Source organism: Rhinolophus sinicus, linkage group LG01 (assembly GCF_036562045.2).
Source record: "Rhinolophus sinicus isolate RSC01 linkage group LG01, ASM3656204v1, whole genome shotgun sequence".
NCBI lineage: Eukaryota > Metazoa > Chordata > Mammalia > Chiroptera > Rhinolophidae > Rhinolophus > Rhinolophus sinicus.
The window spans coordinates 71,680,563-71,706,680 of record NC_133751.1 but is presented as its reverse complement, the minus strand read 5'-3'; the positions used below and the strand labels follow the sequence as shown (position 1 = coordinate 71,706,680).

The following is a 26,118-nucleotide window of genomic DNA, read 5'->3' as shown; positions in this document are numbered from 1 at the left end:
TTACCAGAAGTAGGAGACACAGATGAGTATCAGTTGTTTACCCTCATGATTTCATGGCAGACTGGGACCTGTGGCTTGCTGCTGCTGTCCATTATCACAAGAGAGTATTGTACTACATATTTCTAGCCTGGGAAAAGATCAAAATTCAAAGTACAGTTTCTGCTGATTGCATATTGCTTTTGCACCTTTATAAAGTTAAAAAATCATAAGTTGAACGATTGTCTGTCAGGGACTGTCTGTATACCCCCCCTCTTTGAATCTGAGCTTCTCTTGTGATACCTTTGACCAACAAAATGTTCTGGGACTTTTGAGTCCAAGCCTTAAGAGGACTAATAGTTTCCATTTCTTTCCTCTTGAAACACACACTCTTGTGATGTTCATTCTGAAAACCCAGCTGTCATGCTATCAGTAGCCTGAAACCTGAGGTGCTTCGGTTTATAACCCAAGAAAAGTCCCCAGTGGACAACCAGTACAAGTACCAACTGCCAGCCTCAGAGTGACCTTTCTTGGACGTCCCAGTGCAGTGAGACCCCAGACAACTGCAGACCCAGTCAATATCCTATGGAACAGAAGAACCGTCTAGCTGATTCTAGTCAACCTGCAGAAACACGAGAGTTACTAACATGGCTGTTATTATAAGTCATTACCATTTTGGGATGGTTTATTACACAGCAATGGATAGCTGAAAATGTTACCTCTTATAATAAGGCTTATACCTTCTTTCAATATTTTGAATAATGAAAGCACTAAGTGAAAAGTAATGAATCCCATGTGACTTACTGAATAGACTGGCTTATTATATATTAAAGTAACAATGATCTCTGCTACAATAAGAGTATTTCTGAAAATTATTTTTTAATGGCCAGAAGTATTGTTATCCCAAGCAGAGCCAAAATGAAAATGACAGTGGAGTTTAAGAAGCCTCATTAATTTGGGCAGAGTGCATGCTCTAAAAGCAAAGGAACTTGGATCAGCTTGCTGAATATCCTTTTGTGGCATTAAAAAACACATATTCATTGTTTGACACTTGAGACTTGATTTTGAGCTAAAGTATCTTAAAGTATCTTTTATGGGGACACAGAAGAGGAGCAGAGTGCTAGGGACGAAGAGACATCAGGAGGTATTTCCCACTGGGGGACTCTGCAGCTAGCATTTGAGTTTAGGGAAATTGAACAGTGGTACTAATTCAGAAATATGTTTTCTTTAATTTTGATATAATATATATATATATATATATATATATATATATATATATATATATATATATATAGTAGTTTTGCACTCCTCTTCCACAGAATTTATTTTGTACCTGTTATACCAAACAGCATTTTAAATACTGACATACAAACTCACTAATGAGTAAAGCAAAAACAAAAGTATTTGTCTTATGAGAAACAAGATAACACCATCATTTATTCTTCAAACATTATTGCACTTTAACTTTCATAATTTGACAATGCATTCATGAAAGACTCTGCAGTCTACTAGTTTTAACAGATAAAGAACACTTTTAAGCAGACATGACTGTATTTAATTGTTTACTAGGTAAGAATTTTACAAACATTACTCATATTAGCGGTAACAGTGGAGCTGGAGAGTATTGTGCCTTCTCCAAGCTGCACGGTGAGAACCACTAACAGAATGGTGGAACTTGTGGCCCTTTCCAACGCCATGGCTCTTGCGGCCTGCAGATGTCAGCTTTGCATCTCTCTGTGCATGTGGACTGGTTTTGTGATCCAGTGGGTGTCAGGATTCCGTCTGATAGCTTTATAGAATGAATCAGTGAGGATAATCTCAAAGAATTTGTACCCAGAATTTTCACCAACCCAGTAAGAATTCAGGACTCTCAGAGCCCCACAGCTGGCTCCACGGCAATGGACTGATGGCTTCGAGGAAACCATCTGGTTAATACCGTGATGGACTGGCTTGCCATAGGCTGCACCCTTAGGAACTGGGCATTTGTGGCCCCTATGGCGCACACAAATCTGATAGAAGATGACCTAACTTTACGTGGTCTTGTATCCCAGCTTGCGTGATTTGTCGGGCTTGGTGGGGCGGAGGGCCTTGTGGAACTCAGAGAGCTGGCGGTACTGCTAGCAGCGCACCCTGAGAAGAACCCACATTACATCGGATTGCTGCTTCCCCCATAGCTCCTGGATGTACTTGTAAATGCCCATCTTGGCTTACTTGACGGCCACAGCCAGAAAACAAAGTGCCTTTCTACTACCTGATGGAACATACTTTCCAAACCATAAATTGGAACATCTGGTTGACAGACATATATGAAATTATGAACACATGGGACAAAATCATCAGGAAAAAAAATAATAAAGCATAGCCACACAGAAGGCAATGTAGGTGATAATAAAAATTAGTTAAACAAAATTTATATAGTGCTTATGATATGCCAGGTAGTGTCCTAAGTTTCAGGAATTAACTCATGTAATAGGTACAAAAACTCAATCACATGGGTCCAATGTTAATTCCTATTTTACAGATGAGGAAATTGAGGCACAACCTTTTAGGTGGCAGAACAAGCTGTGAAATCAGTCTTATTCTAGAATCCATATTCTTTATTTTATTTTATTTATTATTTTTATTGACAAGGTTTATAGGAACAAATTAAATATTTAAAATCCAAGGCCAATTCTTAGGTCTCATTTAGTTTATTCCATTCATTTGTATTCTCTAATGTATTAACAACTTTATCAAGAAACAAGTCAAAACTGAAAATCCCTTTTAACTGTCAATAAACACTCCATTGGTTTATCAAAGTCCTAAGTCTCTCATAAGCAGCATGTTTTACTTTAAAATTTGGAGATTACTTAATAAAACTGATTAAGGCAGTCAATTTAAAAGACAAATTAGTCTCATTCAGGGGTGGTCTATATGTTAATCACCTAGACTCTTGACTGGCCCAAATTTAAAACCCAATTGTTCTAATTCCACAAATATGTTAAATTTCTTTAATGTTAACAATAGATCTGTTGTCTCTTTTGAGAAATACTTTGTCAGAGATACCCAGTATTGCTTGCACATTATCTTCTGGCATTCTCCTGGTACTTTCTGTCATAATTGTAAAGGTGGCCAGGTTCCCTGTAAATGTCAGCATTTTTATATGGGCAAAAGCAGTTAATAAAAATCAATTATGTATTATAAGCCAAATCCGCTTGTACTTAATCCCACTCTTCTGCAAATTTGTGGTTTTGATGTGTTGATTTTAGCCTATCCTTAGTATAAAATGTATCTATAGACACTGTTGCTCAGTTAACACTAAAACTACAAATTGACACTTTTAAGACAAAGCAGAGAACTCTGTTCCTTCAGTGCTTTCATTGAATTCTGACTTTCACTGCTCCGTGGTACCATCCCAGTGAACACTGACACTTCATAGTTTATACCTGTAAAGATAACTGCCTATGAGTTTAAAAATTGATCTGCACCAAGGAAATAATAAAAAAAATTATATGTAACAAATTTGTTTTTAAAAATACAAAAATACTATCTGTCACTTTGTCATGCTGACAATTTGACATATATACACGTGCAGGAGAAAAGTTCCAATTTAGTCATCTGGGCAGCTGAAGCTTGTATATTCTTTTTTTTATATAGAAGTTCCTTAATGAATTTTTTTTAAAAAAGATTTTATTGGGGAAAGGGAACAGGACTGTATTGGGGAACAGTGTGTACTTCCAGGCCTTTTTTCCAAGTCAAGTTGTTGTCCTTTCAATCTTAGTTGTGGAGGGTACCATTCAGCTTCAAGTTGTTGTCCTTTCAGTCTTAGTTGTGGAGGGCGCAGCTCAGCTCCAGGTCCAGTTGCCGTTGCTAGTTGCAGGGGGCGCAGCCCACCATCACTTGCAGGAGTTGAACCGGCAACCTTGTGGTTGAGATGATGCTCTCCAACCAACTGAGCCATCCAGGAGCTCAGCGGCAGCTCAGCTCAAGGTGTCATGTTCAATTTTAGTTGCAGGGGGTGCTGCCCACTGTCTCTTGCGGGAGTCGAGGAATCAAATTGGCAACCTTGTGGTTGAGAGCCCACTGGGAATTGAACGAGCAGCCTTCGGAGTTAGTAGCATGGAGCTCTAACCATCTGAGCCACCAGGCCGGCCCAAGCTTGTATATTCTTAATTGATGAACACACAGTCACTGAGGTTTTACACTGACAGAGAGATGTGTACATATTAAAAATATTTCATATACTAAATACTGCGATAGTCTCTGCTTATATGAATGCCAATCATAATAGTTTCTGTTCTACTTGATTAAAAGTATGTCTTTTTTAAAAATTAAAGTTTATTGGGGTGACAATTGTTTGTAAAGTTATATAGATTTCAGGTGTACAATTCTGTATTACATCATCTATAAATCCCATTGTGTGTTCACCACCCAGAGTCAGTTCTCCTTCCATCACCATATATTTGATCCCCTTTACCCTCATCTACCACCCCCATCTAAAAGTATGTCTTAAGCTAATGTTAAGTGCACTAAAAACTACAAAAGTTCAAGAGTATGTTCTTTTTTTTTATTTTTAATTTTATTAGTTTCAGGTGCACAAGACAAAGTAATACTTAGATGTTTATCATTTATATCCCTCACACTGTGTGAACCCCCCTCCCCCATCCACTATCAAGAGTCTATGTTCTTGGGGCCGGCCGGGTGGCTCAGGTGGTTAGAGCTCCATGCTCCTAACTCCGAAGGCTGCCGGTTCGATTCCCACATGGGCCAGTGGGCTCTCAACCACAAGGTTGCCAGTTGGATTCCTCGAGTCCCGCAAGGGATGGTGGGCAGCGCCCCCTGCAACTAAGATTGAGCACGGCACCCTGAGCTGAGCTGCTGCTGAGCTCCCGGATGGCTCAGTTGGTTGGAGTGCATCCTCTCAACCACAGGGTTGCCGGTTCGACTCCCACATGGGATGGTGGTCTGTGCCCCCTGCAACTAGCAAACGGCAACTGGACCTGGAGCTGAGCTGCGCCCTCCACAACTAAGACTGAAAGGACAACAACTTGAAGCTGAACAGCACCCTCCATAACTAAGATTGAAAGGACAACAACTTGACTTGGAAAAAAGTCCTGGAAGTACACACTGTTCCCCAAAAAAGCCCTGTTCCCCTTAAAGTCCTGTTTCCCTTCCCCAATAAAATCTTAAAAAAAAAAAAAAAAAAAGAGTCTATGTTCTTTTATAAAGAAATCCAAAATGTACAAAATACAACTATAAAGGCAAGGAACGTTGACTGCCATGCAAAATTTTAAACTAAAAACTGCATAGAAATGCAATTTAAAATGACAAACTCAAATTTATGTTAATACTCAAGATAAAAAAAAGTCAGCAGTAAGTTCTATCAACAATGCTTGCAAGGATTTCGAAAAAGAAATACATCCTCTTTGCAGGAATAATGGTGTAAATCAGATCTTGAAGTCTATGGAACAAGTCATCTGTCTCCAGAAATTAGCTCTTTAACAGTCATTTTTATGAAACCTTTTCTTTCATTTAAATCATAAGCAGTATAATTTTCATATACCTTTTTACAAATCTGCTTCATTGTAACTTCCTCCAAGTTACCACTGGCAAATAATGTCTTTACGGTTTGTTTCCTTTAACTCTTCAACTGTAGGAGGTTTCTTCTATTTTTCAATTAAAGTTTCATCATCTGAACTATCCTCGGCTTCACTTTCTTTTTTTTTAATTGTTTTGATTCTTCTTGATGGTGCTGCTACCTGCTTTCTTCACATTAGCGCTCTTTACAGATTTTTTACTTTTAGAAGGGGTTTTCTGTTTAGGTTTTCACTTTCATTATCTTCATCCCCTGAAGTTTCTTCCTTGTTTTTCTTTTCATCACTGGTAGATTCATCTGACAGGATTTCAGGACATGTGGTTTGCTTAGCTTACCTTGCCACTCCAGAACTGTTCTGTGCCTTTGTTAGAAGTGTTTTTAGATTTTGGCAGTGGTTTGCCAGAAGGCTTTGGATACGTTAAGAAATTCAAGATCCCCTTTACCAGTTCACTATTTACACCTGATCTTTCCAAATCAAGAACGTCACAGATGCTCTTTAACATGGCATTTCTAAATTTTTTCAACATTTCTTCACTCTTTTCATATGGGGTACTTCCTTTTTCAAATGGAAAGCCACTAAACTGACCCACATTCTTCTTTAATGAGGACACTGTGAGTGGTCTGTTGTAAAATAGTTTATGTAGATTTGTAACTTCATCTATTTTCTTCTTACTCAGAAAGAAATATAGTCTTTCAATTTCACAATGTTTCTGCCCCTTTCCTTGTGCAATTGTAAATGGCTGTCTTTGTAAAGAAGAGACTTACATTGTCAACCTCTCTACTTTTTTCTTTTCCCTCTTGCCTTCCACGATGAGGCTCTTTTCTTCCTCCTCATCCAGTATCCATATTCTTTACCACTATATTATACATCATCTAAGTACAGTCAGTGTACAAGGTTAAGTATAAAAGGCAGAAGGCTATAGTTCTTAAGTAACAAGAAGGGGTAGCCATGGCTGGTACAAGCTGATTGCATGTAAAAGAGTTTTGGATAAACAGTGAAGATATCACCTGCCTATCTGACTTTCATCTCCTCTAAAGACACTGATGGCAAAGGTGGAACTACTGTCTAGCAAGTGGCCCCAATGACAAGCTCCCTGGTTACCCAGGATGCTAACTAAACAAGGAGAATGTAGAGACAGCATTGCCACCTCTCCGAAAGAACTGGCCAATGGTAGGGACACACTCATGGCCCCATCAGCTCAAGATCCCATGGGAAATACGAGTTGTTCTTTGAGAAAATCCAATGCTTTGTTTTCTCTGTTTTATGCACTTGTAGTATATCAACAATGAGGCAGCAGTTTGGGTGTCTGATAACAAATTTCAGTGTGCCCTGATTGTCAAGGACAATACAAAGGTCTTCTTAACTATTTCTGTGCAAATGATAGCAGGTTGCTAGCATGTAAGATCTGACAATTAATTTCGCGAACTCATCCTAGAAAAAGTGCTACATACCGCATTGCTGAATATCACTATGGTTACCTTCGAAGTACTCCCCTTGGGAAGCTATGCACCAAATGCCAGTGCCTAGTCCACCCTTCAAAGAAATTTTGGAACTTTTTCTGAACTGGCCATTAGAGCTGTCGTCGTATTACCCTTGATGTCCTGAATGTCATCAAAATGTCTTCCTTTCAATATTTCCTTCATCTTTGGGTAAAGAAAGAAGTCATTGGGGACCAGGTCAGGTGAGTAGCAAGGGTGTTCCAATACAGTTATTTGTTTACTGGCTAAAAATTCCCTCACAGACAGTGCTGTGTGAGCTGGTGTATTGTCGTGATGCAAGAGCCATGAATTGTTGGTGAAAAGTTCAGGTCGTGTAACTTTTTCATGCAGCCTTTTCAGCACTTCCAAATAGTAAACTTGGTTAACTGTTTGTCCAGTTGGTACAAATTCATAGTGAATAACCCCTCTGATATCTAAAAAGGTTAGCAACATCGTTGCAACAAGTTTGCAAACTTAATTTACAGACCTCTTATATCAGGACCCAGAAGGGAGAATATAGGATACTATAAATGCCATCCCCTTCAGTAAATGGTTTGATATTTTAGACATAAATTAATTTTTTACCTATTAATTTTTTTGAGTATTTGGAAACATATGTCATTCCATAACCTTGAGGACACTATGCTATTAGCCAGTGTTAGTATTGTCAGAATTGGAGGTTACATTGAGGCTGGATCCCAAGAACTTGGACACAAGGAAGATAACATAACAGCAAAGTTAAAAGTAAGATCAACACAGGAAGGATCTGAGCAGGCAAATCCTAATTCACCTGAAAGAAACAGGATTGTTCCCAGGGCAACCAATCTTACATTAACAATGAAGAATGTATTAAAATATTTATAGAATAGATTTTTAATCAAAAGAGAGTTAATCATCCTAGAGGCACAGAAAAAAATGGAGAGTTGTTGAAGTGAAGTTGGACATAGCCATAGGTACAATACAAGAGAAAAGGATTCTCAACGATTGGAGCAGGAGTATCTCTGAGCTGATGACCAGACCATCTTTGATTTGGACATAGATGTGAGGAATGGAGGGAGTGAATTTATAGTGTTTCTGATCCTCATGGACGGCGCTGTCCCTAATGGAAACTACATGGGACTTGAATAGACTGGGGACATTAAATAATCACAGATCCTCTTATTTTAACTTTATAAGGTAAGCAAACATTTGGTTATGATGTGACTTTCTATGTACTCCTGCATAGGAAAGGTTGTAAACTGAGGACCCAGAGGCCAAATTCAAACCAAAAAATTTTTTTCTTACGTAGTTAAATGTTCATAAATAGTTGTGAACATATGAAAATTGGGAAAGTAGTTTGGGATCAATCTTTATCTTAACTCATCTCCAAATATAGAAAGTTTTTATGAGATTAAGTTCAAATTTCTAGATAGTTGCTACTGATAATGGATAGCAGCTGCTCCATTTAAATAGGATATTTATATTTAATTTTACCAGAATTTTCATCATGCCTTGTGACATTATACCCAGCTGTTCACCAACTTAACTGCCAGCCCTGTAGACTTTTGAGTTTTTATCTTCTAAGCCTAAAGAAAAATTCTCTTATTATATAAGAATTAATTTTTAATATATGTGATAATTCCTCATAGCTAATGAATAAAGTGATCTATGTCTAGCTTTCTATGTAGGTTGGCTGTTATAGTAATTCTGACCTGAATCCACAGAATTTTCTCTTTCTCATTGTTAAATTATAAATTATCATCCTTAGAACTGTTTCAGTGTCAGATACCTTTGATTTAGTGAGATTTAGCTCTAAGGACTTAATTATCCCTGGGCATAGAAATAGCAAGGGTGACCTGTCTAGGCAGAGCATCAAATCTCCGGACATGGAGAATAAAGCACTCCTGGATGAAGGCCACTCTGTCTTCACCTAGATAACACAATTACCACTTCTGATTTTATATAGGAAAAGAACACTGAATGAAGAGCCACTAGAAATCGGGTTCTGTGTAGCTTTGTCATTAAATTGGCTATGTGACCATGAGCAAATACCCTAATATACACCTTGGTTTCAACTTCTTCATAAATGAAATAGAAGAATTGAAGAGAAATATCTCTGAATTTTCATCCTGCTGTGGCATTATGTAAGTCGACCAGACGTACTCTAACATTCTTGAGATCATGTGCACATTGTCTGTATGATTTAGGTATGACTTAAATCCTGTCTGTGTGAAGAATTTCATGAAACACAAATTATTGTGTTACAGGCATATTAGCATCCATATTTATATCCAAACAGAGGAAGTTAGATTTTGAACATATTTCAACAGCATTTGGATATCTGATGATTTTTATAAACTGTTTTTAATCATTCAGTATCACAGAATTCAAACCAAAACAACAAAATGAGCACATAAAAACATGTTTGACTTGCACAAAAATAGGTAGCTGGGGACCCAGGTACACTATGCAAAATAGGCCTGCATATATCACACTTTACATATTTATGACTGTGTAGTTCCAGCAATATTGGCAGTTAATAGAGTGTCAATGAAAGAAAAGCTGCCTCAAAGGCTTGTTTTTATTGGACAAAAGGAGAAGAGCCAGGAAATCTAGTTTTCTTTTTGCCAAATGAAGTTAGCTGGGAGAGTAAGTCATCCATTTTCTTTGGACGTGCCACATATGTTCCTGTTTATCCAAGAGCCAACCCAGCAACACCAGGATAGACTCATCTTCATTTATGTCCAAGTTGAATCTAGGAAACAGAAGCAGAGTTTTCTATATAATTATATTAAAGATTATGGATGAAGGTGATGCATTTGACCAGCAAATTGCTATAAATAAAACAAATAAGTAAAAACAAAACAAAACGAAACAAAAAACTAAAGATTTAACATCTATGCAGAATATAGAGTAGTTTTCATGACAGAATGGCAGAGGAACCCAGGGAAAATTAAAATCATCTAACTCAAATGAGATACAGGGATTTTGGTGATGGTGAGGTAGTGGAAGCAGCACAAGGAAGAATGAAGAAAGCAAAAAAAAAAAAAAAAGATTTATTAAACATAAATGTCATGAGGTATCAGGTATCTACACATATAGGTACTTGTTTTCTACTCAACAGAATTGAAAGGAATAAAATGTAGAAGCATAAGATATGGTTTCTCCCTTACCACAATACAATTGAGGTAAACAAGGAATACACAATTGCTTTAGGTCTTAAATAATATAATAATGCAAATATAATTAGAAAATGATAAGAAGAATGTGACATAGAATTGGTCGTAAAAATCTTTTCATGATCAGGATTAGAGAAGTAGTAAATGGGGCTTAGATTTTGTCCATGGTCCAAGAGGCAAAATTGTGGGGCACAGCTGGTGTCATGGGCAGGAAATTCACTAAGATATACCAAGAGCAAAATTGTGGAGGAATTCAGAAGTATGTCTGGTAAGAGCATCCAAAGATTAGTCACTAGGGCAAAAAAGTGATATAGTTGAAGACAAAGAGTTCTAGGGTGATCCTATATTGAGTGTGCATTACACCTCTGTGGCCTAAAACTCTTTAAGTAGGGTATGTGTCTGTCTCTGTGTGTCTTACTATATTAGTTATTTATTAGCATTAGTTATCTATTGCTACATAAATTACTTCCAAAAACTTAGCAGCTTCAAAGTACAAATACTAACTCACATTTTTTAAAAAAGATTTTGATTAAAATATAGCTAACGTACAATATTAGTTTCAGGTATACACTATACTATAGTATTTCAACATTTATATATCTAAAGAAAGGATTACCGTGATAAGTTACAACCATCTCACTTCATACCATGTTATCACAATATTATTGACTGTATTCCCTATGCTATACATTACATCCCCATGGCTTATTTGTTTTATATCTGGAAATTCGAACCTCTTATTCCCCTTTATATCCTCCCCCCCTTAAACATTTTTCAATTACTGTTGGCATTCAATATTATTTTATATTACTTTTAGATGTACAGCATAGTGGTTGGACATTTATATAATTTAAGAAGTGATCCCCTGACTAGTCTAGTACCCATTTGGCACTATGCATAGTTAATACCATATTATTGACTGTATTCTCTATGCTGTGCTCATCCCCATGATTATTTTGTAACTTACCAATTCGTACTTTTTAATCCCTTCACCTTTTCACCTGCCTCTGAAACCGCCCTCCCACCTGGCAACTATCAGCTTGTTCGCTGCTTCTATGAGTCTGTTTTTGTTTTGTTTATTTATTTTGTTCTTTAGATTCCACATATGAGTGCATCTCACAGTTCTGTGGATCAATAATTTGAAAGCAGCTTAGCTGGGTAGTTCTTGCACAGTGTCTTCATGATGTTTAGTCAAGATGTCGACCATGGCTGCAGTCATTTGAGGGCTTGACTGTGGCTGTAAGATCTGTTTCAATCACTCACATGGCTATTGGCAGGGGGTTTCAGTTCCTTGCCACATGGGCCTCTATCTAGAGCTGCTTGAGTAGCAACTGGCAAATGGCTTCCTTACAGTGAGTGATGAGAGAAAGAGAGAGAGACAGAGAGAGACAGAGACAGAGAGAGAGAGAGAGAGAGAGAGAGGTCACAATGCCTTTTGAGTCTAATAAGACTGGTCATGTGACAACAGCTCTGTCACTTTCTACAGCCCACAGGAGAAGGAAATTAGGCTACATTCTTTGAAGATAGGTGTATCTGAGAATTTGTGGGCATATTTTAAAGCCAACACAGCGTGATAAAAAATATATGCTATCACCTGAAAGTGAATGGGAGTTATTGGCTAAGGCTTCTTGCAAGACATGTGTATCAATCAGGATCTTAGCAGGAAGTAGATAATTTCAGGAAGGTTTGATAAAAGGTCCATTTGCAAACATGCATTCAGAGTATATGGGAAGCAACAGGAAGAGTATATTACTACAGAACTAATAACAATCATCACTGTCCTAAGAGACCAAGGAATGGAGCAATTCCTGGAACATGGAGGAAAGGATTTCTGTGGAGATGGCTGCCTTTGGTTGAAGGATGCAGTCGGGAAGGGATAAGTGCAATAAATACCACAATCTCCCGCTCCTCTTTCTTCCTCTCCTATCTCTGCCAGGGTTTCCCTTTGGCCAAACTTCACTGACAGCTAGAAGTCAAGGCTGCCTGTTGATGTAGTCCATCAGCCATCTGGATAGAGGTCAGGGTGGAAAAGTGTGGAGAGTGGATCTGGAAGGGCAGACAGAGGATCTCTTTCATTAGACGAGAATTTAACTTGAAGGATGAGTTAGAAGCAGAGCTATTAGTAGCTGGATCGTATGTTAAGTGAAAATGATAAGGATAAGCAAATGTTGTGGGATTAGAAAAATAAAAGTCAACTAAAACAAATTATGTCATATGGAGAGGCTGAAATAGGCTGGATATGGTTATGGATGAAGCCAGGTATGGAGGATCCTGGGAGAAACAGGGGTTTAGACGTGAGAAGCAGTACCTGACAATTTTTAAGCATAGATGTGCCAAGACAATAGGAATGGGAGAGGTAGGGAAAATCTCAGAGACATATGTCTGTTTAGATAGCAAGAATAAATGAAATAATGTCAATAAAAATTTAGTTTTGAAACACTTTTCAGGTAAAATAAATAGTAAGTATTAATGGTCAAATGAATAAAAATGTGAATTTGTTAGAATGAGGTATCCATGTTTACAGACTCGTACTTAGTCTACAATTTGCCAGAACTGCAAGCAAAGTAAGCTTATAATTATAAATACTTTAATTTAGAAAAATTATGTCATACTAAAGTATGAAACTTGGGACGAAAACAGTGTTATAACACAAACAATCATGCCAAAATAGAGTGAGTGATCTGTTCTTTGGAGATCTGTTCTTTGATGACAGCATGGCTGAAGGTTTGGTTTGAGTACACAATGTATTCGAGCATTCATGTATGGTCTGGATACTTAGTACTGTAGGAAAGTCTTGTGAGATTCGTGGAATCCTTAATTTCTAATTTGATTTGAAACACCCAGAAATTGCAGTGTTTCATATCTATAGAGACTTCAGTGAAGGCAAATATTAGTAGTAGGAAGAAACATTGGAATTTATGCCATGGTTCAGAAAAAAATAGAAGTATGATAAGAGTTTACAATGAAAACTGCTTGAATCGCACCCATGCACTTACCACATCTGACCTGCTATCAAAACAGTAAATCAGAGGGGAAAAGTAGCAATAAATACTTAGTGATTGCTAGTGCAGAGTGGGACATGCAAGTGATATATGACTGATTATATTCAGTGACACTTTAATATTACGTATTATAGTAAAGCCTGTTTCACATGGCAGGATGTTAACCATAAATTTCCTAACTGCACTTCCACACATTTACGTAGAATGTAGAAATAATTGACATTAACACAAATGACCAGGGAGTGCTTGCTGAGTTTAGGGGGAAAAAGAAAAGAAAAGAGGATGTTACATTCTGAATGCGTGTACTTTGATTTGCAGGTTCTTTCCTGATAGTTTGAAAATTACCAGTTTAGTTAAGAGTGTTGTAACAATTAGTCGGGATAAGGATAAGGGGTAAAGTGTGAATCTTGTTCAAACCTTACCTAACAAGCATAATTGACTGTTACTATTTTTAGGGCTTAACACTTGTTGTGCAGGACCTCCCAGAAACTGTGTGTCTCAGAGAAATGAACACTTAAAAAAAAAAGAAATCTGAAAAATGTTAATATAATGCTACTTACATTCATTCACTCAAATTTTTGAGTAGTTAGGAATTGCAAGTCATAGTAAAGTGTTGAAAACACAATATGTTCTTAGCATGAATGACTGCAAGCTAGCAGTTCTTGCTTTTAATAAATAAACACAAATGATTAATTTACCATGGTAATAAGTGCTACAATGATCTGTTCAGATGCTAAGAAAAAACAGCAATGAAAGATTAGCAATGGCCTAATATGGTAAGTTAGAGGATGTTAAGCTCTGTTAGTCCTAGCTTCACAACTAACACCACCCTCTTTGATAGAAAATCAACACTTAAAACGAGGAAGATAGCACTAGCCAACAAACAACCAATAATTAACATCTCTTTCGCAGTTAAGCTTTTCTTTAAATTAAAGAATTAAATTTCACCTTGTAGATCTTTATGTGTCTATGGGAACCAATGAAATAATCAGGAAGGTCTTTGGTGTGAGGGAAAACTAGCTTCAGTGTTTTCTCAATGATACCTGAGAAATAGTGACCCCCCTCCCCTCACGATCTCTTTATTAAGAGTCACATGTAGAAAAGAAGATGAATCGGAAGTAGTCCTACTCCATGGTTATTAAAGATAAACTCAATCCAGGAGAATTTATATCTTAATGATTAATTCTGCTTCTGTCCTGTGCTACTGTTTATCTTGTCGGAAGAGGAAGAAAAATAGGCAAATGACGGACTGGGTGTATGGCAAGAGTTCTACCCCCAAGTTAGCTGGGTCAAGCACAAAAAGGGAAGTGGAAGAGACTCAGGGGGTTAGAAAGATGCGAAGTATAATTTCCAAAAGTAAAAGAGGCCAGAATGAAAGGTTTGGGACTCAGCAGAGTCTTAAAACATCATTTTGCTATACAATCAATTATCAAAATTGTGATTGGATTATTTGAAAGCTTGGAAAATTAGTAGTGCTATGTTGTGTACTCATATATGTGTGCATGTATGTGTGTGTAATGTACACACACATATGATTTGAAATAATCTATTCAAATTGGAGATTATATAAATAAAAAAAATATCAAAGAGGAAACATCCAAATAGCTTAAGAAAAGGGAAATGCTATTGTATAAGCAGCCATTTTCCACCTGCAGCTGGGTAATAAAACAGCACAGGTCAGAAAGAGGCCACGCAAGACACTGCCTGACGGACCTGAGACTCAATCCTTCCAAAGGCCTCATCTCATTTGGGGCTTAGGTTTGCCTGCAAATCATGGTAATTGGTAATCAGCTCACACAGCTGTGAACCACAGCTCACAGATACAGAGGGAACAAATTTGAAGTTGAGCATCTCTGCTGGAAAGAGAAGGGAAGTGACTTGTTTATGTACCATTTCATCACTCTCCCCAAGAGGCACTAGTCCCAGGTTTGTGTTCCATTAAAGGTATAGTGACATGGTTGTAAAGCATTGGCCTCTTATTAGAATTAGGGAATTTGGATTCAATTCTAAGTTAAAAAATCATGAAATGTTAGTTCTGCAAGGAAAGTAGGTATAATCAAATTAATTAAAATTTCCCCATTTATAGGTGAGAATCCTTTGACATGGAGATGTTAAACAATTTGCCAAGTTAGTTAATGATGGCATCTGGACTAGAATCTCCAGTAGCCTGTATTACCACTTCTATGTTATTCGCCCATTCAGGAAAAATATTCCTGGAACCTTGAGGCTCATGCCAGTCAACTTTAGCAATCTCCTTTCCTCTATGTAGCAATCTCCTTTCCTCTATGTCCTCGTATTTATTATGTTCAAGGTTTTCCTACATACATCGAGAACTCTGTCATATGGTTTATCGTTTTTGGTTTGCCATCCTCAGTCCTGCTCTCATCGATGTTATTTCCATAACCATGTAGACTGTTAACCCAATTTGCTAAATTCAGATTTTCTTTATACCTTTCTTACTTATTTCACTTTCTATCAGCAACCAACTCTCATGATCCCTTCCTGAACCGTTTATTCCCTAGAACTACATAATGTTTGAAGTCACAAAATGTAACATCCTAATTGCTGATTATAACTCCTTCTGGATAGTACATCATCATTCCACTCACATTCATTGCAGGGTGAGCTGTTGAAACAGACAGACCCCAGAATCCAAGGGCTTTTCCTCATGTAATAATTTAAAAGTGGGTGGTCCAGGGTGGCAGATGGCTCTATTCTACAAGGTCATCAAAGGACCCAAATTCCTTCTATCTTATAGTTCTGCTGCCCTGTAGGTTTCTTCACATATTTGAAGTGGGTTTGCTGCTATTAAATATACTTTCCAGCACTCAGAAAGAAGAGAGAGAATGAAGGACTAGCTTCTTTTTTACTAAAGGATGTTACCAAAAAGTTGCTCATATGTCTCATACCCATATCCTATTGGCTAAAGCTTGGTCACATTGTCATACTTAGTGACTTAGTCCATTTGAGTTGCTCTACCAAAATGCTATAGACTAGGTGGCTTATAAACAAAAGAAAGTTATTTCTCACAATTCTGGAGATTGAGAAGTCCAAGATCAAGGTGCCAGTAGATTTGATGTCTGGTGAGAACCCACTTCCTGGTTCACAGACAGTTGTTTTCTTGCTGGATTTTCACATAGTGGAAGAGGCCAGGTAGCTCTCTGAGATCTCTTTTATAAGGGTACTAACACCATTTATGAATGTCCCACCTTCAAGACTTAAGCACTTTCCAAATGCTCCAATTCCAAATGCCATTACATTGGGGATTAGGTATCAGCATACAGATTTTAAGGGGATATAAACATTCAGTCTATAGCACCTAACCAAAAAAAAACATGAAGAAATGTATCCTTTAGCTGAGCAGTGTTGTTTGAAGCCAGAATTTGGGATATTCTATTCCTGAAAAGAAGAAAGATGAAAAGGTTTTTTAGGACACAGTTAGCTGCTTCTGCTACAACTCTCACTGCACTTGAATTCATTGACTTCATTGGAATCTCCAGTTTCTTGATCCAATATTTATAGCCAAGTTTATCAGTCCCTTTCTAAACTTACATTCTTTCTCGCAAATACGGATCCTATGGAATACAAGCTGAAACTATATCTCACCAATCCTTTCAAAAGCTTATCTCAGTTACCTTCTGCATCATCTCTTAATTTATCATTGTGCACTCCTACTTTAGAGTAGATTAGTGACTCTGGAGAAAAAAATCACACAACTCTTCTCATAGGTGTTGATAGACTGGTGGTTGCCAATCTAGTAGGGGCCATCAAATTTAAATATCAACTGAATCTACTAAACTGTAAGCTCTTCCAAAACAAGAGTTAATTAATTATTTTATTTTATTTTTATGTTCATTGCCTAGTTGTCTGGCTCTGAATTAATTAAAAAAAATTGTTTGTTGAATGAAAATGGGAACACTAGTGTCTTTCCAACTTTGAAAATTTATTAGTATTTTAAATTAGCCTTTTGTATTTTATGTTTTAGAGGCAGCATTGCCCTTTTGTTTTTACATGTTTCTTTTTAAATTTTTTTTAAATTTTCATTTCAGGTGTACAAAACAACATAATGATTAGACATTTACACCACTCACAAAGTGATAGCCCCTCAAATCTACTACCCTTCTGCACTCCTATATAGCTATTACAATACCATTGACTACATTCCCTATGCTGTACTTTACATCCCATGACTATATATATATACTGGGGGTGCCAAAACATGTATACAAGTGGACACTTTGGTCACCGTTGCTCAAGCAGTAGTTCGCCGTAATCAGAAGTGTCTGGACACTGATGGTAACCACTTTGAGCACCTCTTGTAATTGCAGAAGTCAAACGTGACTTGTGTTCATCTTTTGTTATGGTTATATATTGAGTATGATAATGTTAATACAGTATTCCTTTCTTAAAATGTGTATACATTTTTTTTTGGCACTGTGTGTGTGTGTGTGTGTGTGTGTGAGTGTGTGTGTGTGTGAACTATAATTAATTATAGTTGACATTCAATATTATTCTACATCAGCTTCAGGTGTGCAGGCAGTGGTCAGGCATCTGCACAATCTCTGAAGTGATCCCCTGATAAGTCTAGTACCCATCTGGCACCCTACATAATCTTTATAACATTATTGATTGTATTCCCTGTATTGTATTTCACATCCCCATGACTATTTTGTGAGCACTAGTTTGTACTTGGCCCTTGTGAATGATGCTGCAATTAACATATGGAGGCACATGTCCCTTCGGAGTAGTGTTTTGGGTTTCTTCAGATAAATACTCTGAAATGGGATTACTGGGTTCTTCTTTGTCTCTTGTTATAAACTTTATTTTAAAGGCTATTTTCTTCTGGTGTAAGTACTGTGACTGCAGATTTTTTTTTTTTTTTTAATTTCCATTATCATGAAATATCTTTTTATGTTCCCTATCTCTTTGTTGAAGTTCTCATTGAGATAATTGAGCATCCTTTGATCACTATTTTGGACTCTGCATCTCGTTGATTGCTTGTCTCCATTTTGTTTAGTTCTTGTTTTGAGCTTTGTTCTGTTCTTTCATTTGGACATGTTTCTTTGTCTCTCCACTGTTGGTGGGAACGTATATTGGTAAAATCACTATGAAAAACATGGAGTTTTCTCTAAAAATTAAAAGTAGCACTGAGACAGGATAGTTAGCATGTTGCTAGGTAGATGGGGGGGGGGGGGTCCATGGTGGAATAAACAAAAAAGCACCATATCCTGAAACTCCAGGTCCTGAAATGTCTCCTTCACTCCAGGACAGAGACATGAGAATATGCCTTGAGGTTAATAAATTATCTCAAATCCCTTCTGACCAGACAAAGGAGCAGATCTGATAGATAAGAGTGGGTTATTTCCTTAATCCCTTCAGGATGGACAAACAGGACAAACCTGATAGATGAATTCCATTAGAAGGCTCCAGCCCCGTTCCCCAAACAGGCAGGGGAAGATATATAAGTAAGAACTTTTGCCTCAGTCACGGGCACCCCCATTCGGGACACCCTCCATCTCGGGAGCTACAACCTCTTCTCCTGCCTCTAATAAACTATCCTCCTTTACAACTTTTTGCCTCTCCCTGGTCCATGTGTCCATTCTTTGGCTTCACGAGACGCAATCCTGTTGGAAACTGTCAGCAGATTCAACATCATTTGGGGACTCACAGAGAAATATTCACTACTTCAGCACTACCATATAATCTAGCAATTCTACATCTGTGTATTAGTTCAAAGCAAACAAAAATACTAACTAAGAAAGATATATGCACCCCCATGATCACTGCAGCATTATGTACAAGAGTAAAGATATGGAAGCAACCTAAGTGTCCATCAATGGATGAATGGACAAAGAAGATGCGGTATATGGAATGGAATAGTATTCAGCCATAAAAAGAAGGATATCTTGCCATTTGCAACAACATGGATGAATCATGAGGGCATTAGGCTAAGTGAAATAAGTCAGACAGACAAATGCCATATGATCTCACTTATATGTGGATAGGAAAAAAAAAACCAAAGCAAACAAACAGCGAGCTCATGGATACAGATAATAGATTGGTAGTTGCCAGAGGTAACGGGTGGAGGGTGGGGGAAATGGGTGAAGGGGAGGTAAAAAGATACACATTTCCAGTTATAAGTAACAGGGATGTAATGTACAGCATGGAGACTATAATTAATACGCTACTGTGTATTTGAAAGTTGCTAAGAGAGTAGATTTTAAAAGTTTTCATCACAAGAAAAAAATTTTGTAATTGTTTATGGTGATGGATGTTAAATAGACTGCAATCATTTCACAATAATTACATATAAAAATGTATTATGCAACTGAAACTAATGTAATGTTGTTAATTATATCTCAATTAAGAAAAGAATATAATCACACTAAAAAAACTATAAACATCCAAATTTATTGTCTCACAGTTATGGAGCCTAGAAATCTGAAATGAAGATTTTGACAGAGTTGACTCCTTCTGAGAGCTGTTCTAGGCCTTTCTCTTTGACTTGTAAATGGCCTTTGTCTCCAGGAGTTTCTTCCCTTCATCTTCTCTCAATGTATGTGTATCTCATGTCTACATTTTTCCATTTTTATAAGAACACTAGTCATTTTGGATTAGGGCCCATTGTATGACCTCATTTTTTCTTTTTTTTTTGAAGGTTTATTGGGGAAGGGGAACAGTGTGTACTTCCAGGACTTTTTTCCAAGTCAAGTTGTTGTCCTTTCAATTTTAGTTGTGGAGGGTACCGTTCAGCTTCAAGTTGTTGTCCTTTCAGTCTTAGTTGTGGAGGGCACAGCTCAGCTCCAGGTCCAGTTGCCATTGCTAGTTGCAGGGGGCACAACCCACCATCTCTTGCGGGAGTTGAACTGGCAACCTTGTGGTTGAGAGGATGCGCTCCAACCAACTGAGCCATTTAGGAGCTCAGCGGTAGCTCAGCTCAAGGTGCCGTGTTCAATCTTAGTTGCAGGGGGCGCTGCCCACCATCCCTTGCGGGACTCGAGAAGTTGAACCGGCAACCTTGTGGTTGACAGCCCACTGGCCCATGTGGGAATCAAACTGGCAGCCTTCGGAGTTAGGAGCATGGAGCTCTAACTGCCTAAGCCACTGGGCCGGCCCTGGATGACCTCATTTTAATGTGAGTACCTTTGTTAAGACTCTACAAATTAGGCCTCATTCTGAGATACTAAGTAGTGTTAAGACCCCAACATACCATTTTTGTGGAACAAAATTCAACCCATAAAATATACATAGTGAAATTCAATTTACTTTATAAAACCTGCATAAAAATACAGCCTGTTTGGAGAATCTAGGTTTCTCCCCACCACCTCACTACCATCACTGAAAACTATATGAATCACTGCAACTTGTATGTTTTCTATTGTTGCTCTTAGCTTAGATTGTAATTTATTTATTTATAAAACAATATGTATCTCTTATTAGACTATGCCAAATTTCAGAGCAGGAAGTCTTATATTGAACTCATTATCCCCAGAATGGAGAATAAAATAATATTGCTCTTATTATCATTACTATTACAGTGGACACTGAAAAGCTTCATAAAAATTTATATTATTTTAATTCTTAGATACATAAAATAGTATAAGTTTTCAACATCTCTGAGAATAATGTGTTTCAGAAGATTAGCTCCAGAGGCATTGTCAACATACTCCTTTTACTTGTATTTTTCAAAGTTGTTTTCTAGAAATCAATACAAACTTCATTTAGGTGTTGGTGAGTTACCAACTTGAAAGTCCTTTTTATTTGGATCAACCATACCAAAGAATTAAAAAATATTGAAAGCTGGTTGAAATATGTATTATGAATATGTGTGTTTCATATAAACAATATTGTAGTAGTGGAGATTAAAAATGTTTAAAAAATGGAATTACTTAGAAGTCAGTAACCTTAAAAAAAGTAAAATACCTTATATTTTTCAACATTTCACTTCATTTCTGTTCACATATCTATGAAATATATGTCAGTAATCTCAGCATAAATGTGATTTTTCTCACTTTTTAGAACATAAGATTTTATCAAGAACATTTTTCTGTTGCATGAGGAAAGAAGGCTTTAAAAAACACAGCCTTGCTGTTATTAAAAACAAAGATATTTTTAGTTCTCAGTTATGCTTAACCAGTCCTAGCGTAATGGTATCTGTTGCCTATGGCCATTTAGGCCAATATGGTACAGAATCGTGTTCCTGGGTACAGGCTGAGTGGAGGAGTTCTAGCCCTCTCAGGGCCTGTTAGTCTCATACAGTTCCACAGCTGTCTTCCTCTCTGGCCATCTGAAGGCATAAGTATGCAATGGTTTCCAAGGGACCAATTCAGAGAGGATACGTGGGGGTTTCCAGTGTAGTGACAAAATACTATGAACTCCCTCTTTGAGAACAGAGTATTAAATCACAATTCTGAATCAACCTTTAAGAAGAGATTTAATTATAGGAAAATTATGAAGTAATCAATTTGACTTACTGCTTATGCAGGGCATTGCCTTTGAACGATTACTGTAGTTGAAATAGGATTAATTGGGTTAACAGCAAAGGTCCTAGGTCAAAGTGCAGATTACTATGCTCTTTCTCTTGAAGCTTCACACTACTGTTCTGTTTCTTCAAACCAAAGGCTGAAGAACAGCGCTTTCTCAAATGTATTCACAGTCTTTTTCTTTTTATAAAAACATAAATACCAACCTCTATGTGTCTATGGACTTTACATTTCATGAAATAGTTTTAGAAAATTACACCAAGTCACAAGCCAGGAAAAATTTGGAAAATGGCTATCAGTTCATTAGTTTTATCTGTTGTTAATCGATTTTGTTGTAAATTACTGCATAATAAACTCAGTGATTTTTTTTTTTTCTTTCCTTGTCATCTTTCCAACTATATCTAGTGTGTTTTTTGTATCAAACTCTGAAAACTCACTGCGAATCCTGATATTTGAAACAACAAGTTGCTCTTTTTTCTCTCCTGTGCAATGGTTTTAAAAATGCCTCCAATCATTTTTAAACCTAAACCCAACTGGAGCTTTGTTTGTCTTTGACACTGTAGGAAAAACAACTCAATCTGTCCTTTGAAGGAGAGAATACATAATCTAATAGAGTATCAAAATGGAGGACCATCATCAATTTCCAGGTACTGGGTTTGATGGCTTGAGGAAAGATGATTTTTTTTGTCTTTTATTCTAAGTAATGTGGGTCAGAGCTTTTTTTTTTTTTAATCTGGAGTTTCTTGTTTCAGGTCCTGTCCTTGGGAACCTATTGTAGTTTGGGTAGTTTATTTAAAATTAAAAACAAAACAAAACACGAGTGTTACGTTCTGCAGCTATATAACTATACAAATAATGATATATTATTTAAACAAGACTTTGCAAGAAAAGTGTTGCTATTTCATGAGAAATGGAAATCGCTCTGTTATTTAGAATTCAGAGCTTTACTTTCTAAAATGTCTCCTGTGGCTAGGAACAAGATAACCGAATGTTCATATTTCCAAAGAGTTTCAAAAAATGCGGCTCCAAGCCATTCACATTGAAATTCAGTCGTGCACAGTATAACCCTGCTTCAGAAAAAGGGTGCAAAAACTGAGAAATATCTTCAAATTGTCCTTGGTTTTTCAGAGAAATGTGATAAGATTCCTTTGAATGACAAACTGGGAAAGAACATTTGATACGGTTTCTCACAATGTGGTAAACATAAACCAAATTGACCTGGAAAATAATGGAGCTGCATGAACTAAAACCTAGTAAAAAATGCCAGTAAAAGTAGAGGCATAATATAAATGGATTTGAGAGGCTCCCAATCAGGAAAATAAGAGAGTGCAGAGAAAAAGCACCTGGGATGATTAAGAGGATGAAGGCAAAGATTGATGATATTATAAAGGATGTCAGTATGAATAGTCTAAGAAAGCTCTGGAACAAGTTGGAATATCAATAAATAAAATCTAAGCAAAGCAGGCTAAGAACAATCTACAAATGATGCTAACAAAAAAAAATTGTTTAGCACAATACCAACTGAAAAATAGAATTAGGAAAGGGAAAATGAAGGAATAGAATAATAAGAAAAGAAAGCAGCTTATTTGCTGCTTAGAAACGACCTAAACATGCAAATGTCTGTTGCCATTCTCTTTCACAGCTCTCTTCCTTACCCCATCACCATAAACCACGCACAGACCCTCTTTCTCTTTTCATTGTCACGTGAAGAAAGCCACTTCCTTATTCTCAAGAGCCCTCAAAACATTTTCCTGCCTTGTTGTTAGCCTCATTTACAGGCCTTTCTGAGCCTGCCTTGCTTAGATTTTATTTATTTATATCCCAAGTTGTTCCAGACCTTGTGAGACTATTCACACTGACACCTTTTATGGCATAACAAGGTAGAGATGGAAGAGAAGGGAAGTGAATATACTCGTAGATGAGAGCAGGTCCCTGAGAGAAAGACTCTGCTTTCTCCTTACTGGTCAAACTCTAAGGAATGCAAAAGAAGTTGCCTGGTGTTGTCCAGGGTTGTTGACAGCCATACCTCAATTACTGAGCCCCAGCGTGGCATGAAAGGAGCAGAGAGATTTAAGTGAGTCATGGAAGTAGCAGAGATTTCTGCTTTGAAGAGGCCAGTGACAGGGATAAGGAGTGTTTCATGGGGAATCCCTGTGAGGTGAAGACTGAGAACCCAATAAGATGTTTCTCTTTGGACAGACAGCGTCAAACACTAGAGGTCTCAGCCAGATATCCCGGGACTGTGTGAAGTCTCTATAAATTGGATGCTATTCCTAGGAAACTCAAAATACAGAGAGGAAGTTACTGCCATCCCGGCTGAAGGCTGTGCAAAAAATTAAATCATTATAGAAAATTCAGCAAAATTACAGTTTTAACACCTGATTTTGAAACTAAGATTCATCCTTTTATACTGATTTGCTAGTGTTAACTAAGAACACATAAAGCTTCGAATCCTGAATCCATAAACAAGTGTCTTTTAAACAAACAAAAAATACTTTTTTGAAATTAACTTGCAATATTTTCCTCAACTGAATTTAGCAGTATTGCATGCTTTCTTTTTGTTATTTTTTTTCTAGCATCAAAGCAATAATTAGTAAGCTTAAACTCCAGAGAAATATTATCAGGAAGGAATTCTGCATTGCCTCATTTAATTCAACGAAACCTTAGGTAGGAAGTACTATTGTTCTCACTTTTCAGATGAGGAAATTGAGGCACAGAGAGGTTAAATACATTATTCCATTTTGCATATGTGGTAGATGGTAGATCCAGGATTTTGAACTTGATCCTTCTGTGTCTAGAGTCTGCAGTCTTAATCATCTACGAATGTGGATGCCACTGTGCTCCCACTTGGCTCATACATCCACCAAGAGCATGGCAGGAGCTCCAAAGCCCTGTTCTCCTGCTCCTCCAGAGTTGAGCACTACCCATTCCATGCTGCTTGGGGCTGTGTTTAAGATTAGGCAAACCCATGTTCATAGCTCCGTTATAACCATAATTGTGACGTAGAGCAAACAGCTCCCTCTTGTTTCAAATGAACACCTACATAATCTCAAGTAATCCTCAGGGCAACTCTGGGAAATATTATGATCACTGTTTTACAGAGGACGCCACTGAAACTCATTGACGACTCACTCACTTTGGAAATGACATAGCCAGGATTCCAATCTGAGTTTGCTTGCTTTTTCGGTTTTTTAATTTGTATTTATTTTTTATTAGTTTCAGGTGTAAAAAAAAGATAATGATTAGACATTTATACATCTCATTAAGTGATAACCCCAACAAGTATACTATACATCTGATAACATACCTAGCTATTAAAATACTATTGACTATATTCTCTATGCTGTACTTTACATCCTGTGAATATATATATATATGTATATATATATATATATATATATATATATATATATAAATAATATATGTTTATATGTAACATATATATAATATATGTTATATATATTATATATATAAATATATATATTTAGTTATAGTTGACATTCAATACTATTTTATATTATTTTCAGGTGTACAATGCAGTGGTTAGGCATTTATATAATCTGTGAAGTGCAACCCCTATAGGTCTAGTACCCATCTGACACCATACATAGTTTTTACATTATTGACTATATTTCCCGTACTGTATTTCACATCCCGTGACTATTTTGTGACTACCCATTTATACAGCCTAATCCCTTCACCTTTTTTACCCATCTCCTTGACCCCTTCTCATCTAGAAACTGTCAGTTTGTTCTCTGTATCTATGAGTCTATTTCTATTTTGTTTGTTAGTTTATTCTGTTCTTTAGATTCCACATATAAGTGAGATCATATGGTATTTGTCTTTCTCAATCTGACTTATTTCACTCAGCACTATATCTTCTAGGTCCATCCATGTTGTTGCAAATGATAAGATTTCATTCTTTTTTATGGCGGAGTAATACTCCATTGTATGAATATACCACAATTTCTTTATCCAATCATCTATTGATGGGTATTTTAGTTGTTTCCATATCTTGGTTATTGTGAATAATGCTTCAGTAAACATAGTGCTGCATATATTTTTTCAAATTAGTATTTTGGATTTCTTTGAATAAATACCCAGGAGTGAAAATACTAGATCATAAGGTAGTTCAATTTTTAATTTTTTGAGGAACCTCCATACTGTTTTCCATAGTGGCTGCACCATTTTGCACTCCCACCAACAGTGTACAAAGGTTCCCTTTTCTCCATGTCCTTGCAACACTTGTTGTCTGTTGGTTTATTGATGATAGCCATTGTGACAGGAATGAGATGGTATCTCATTGAGGTTTTTATTTGTATTTCTCTGATGTTAGGGATGTTGAGCATCTTTTCATATGTCTAGACATTGGCCATCTGTATGTCCTTTTTGGAGAAATGTCTATTCAGCTCCTCTGCCCATGTTTTAATTGTTTTTTTTTTCTT

The 26,118-nt window shown here is 36.9% G+C and overlaps 2 pseudogenes; both read right to left on the bottom strand.

Moving 5' to 3' along the window:
- Positions 1 to 1,572: 1,572 nt before the first annotated feature.
- Positions 1,573 to 2,177, bottom strand: LOC109434571 (large ribosomal subunit protein eL15; annotated as a pseudogene).
- A 3,251-nt stretch (positions 2,178 to 5,428) lies between these two features.
- On the bottom strand, positions 5,429 to 24,606 carry LOC109434564 (protein DEK; annotated as a pseudogene).
- Positions 24,607 to 26,118: the final 1,512 nt, after the last annotated feature.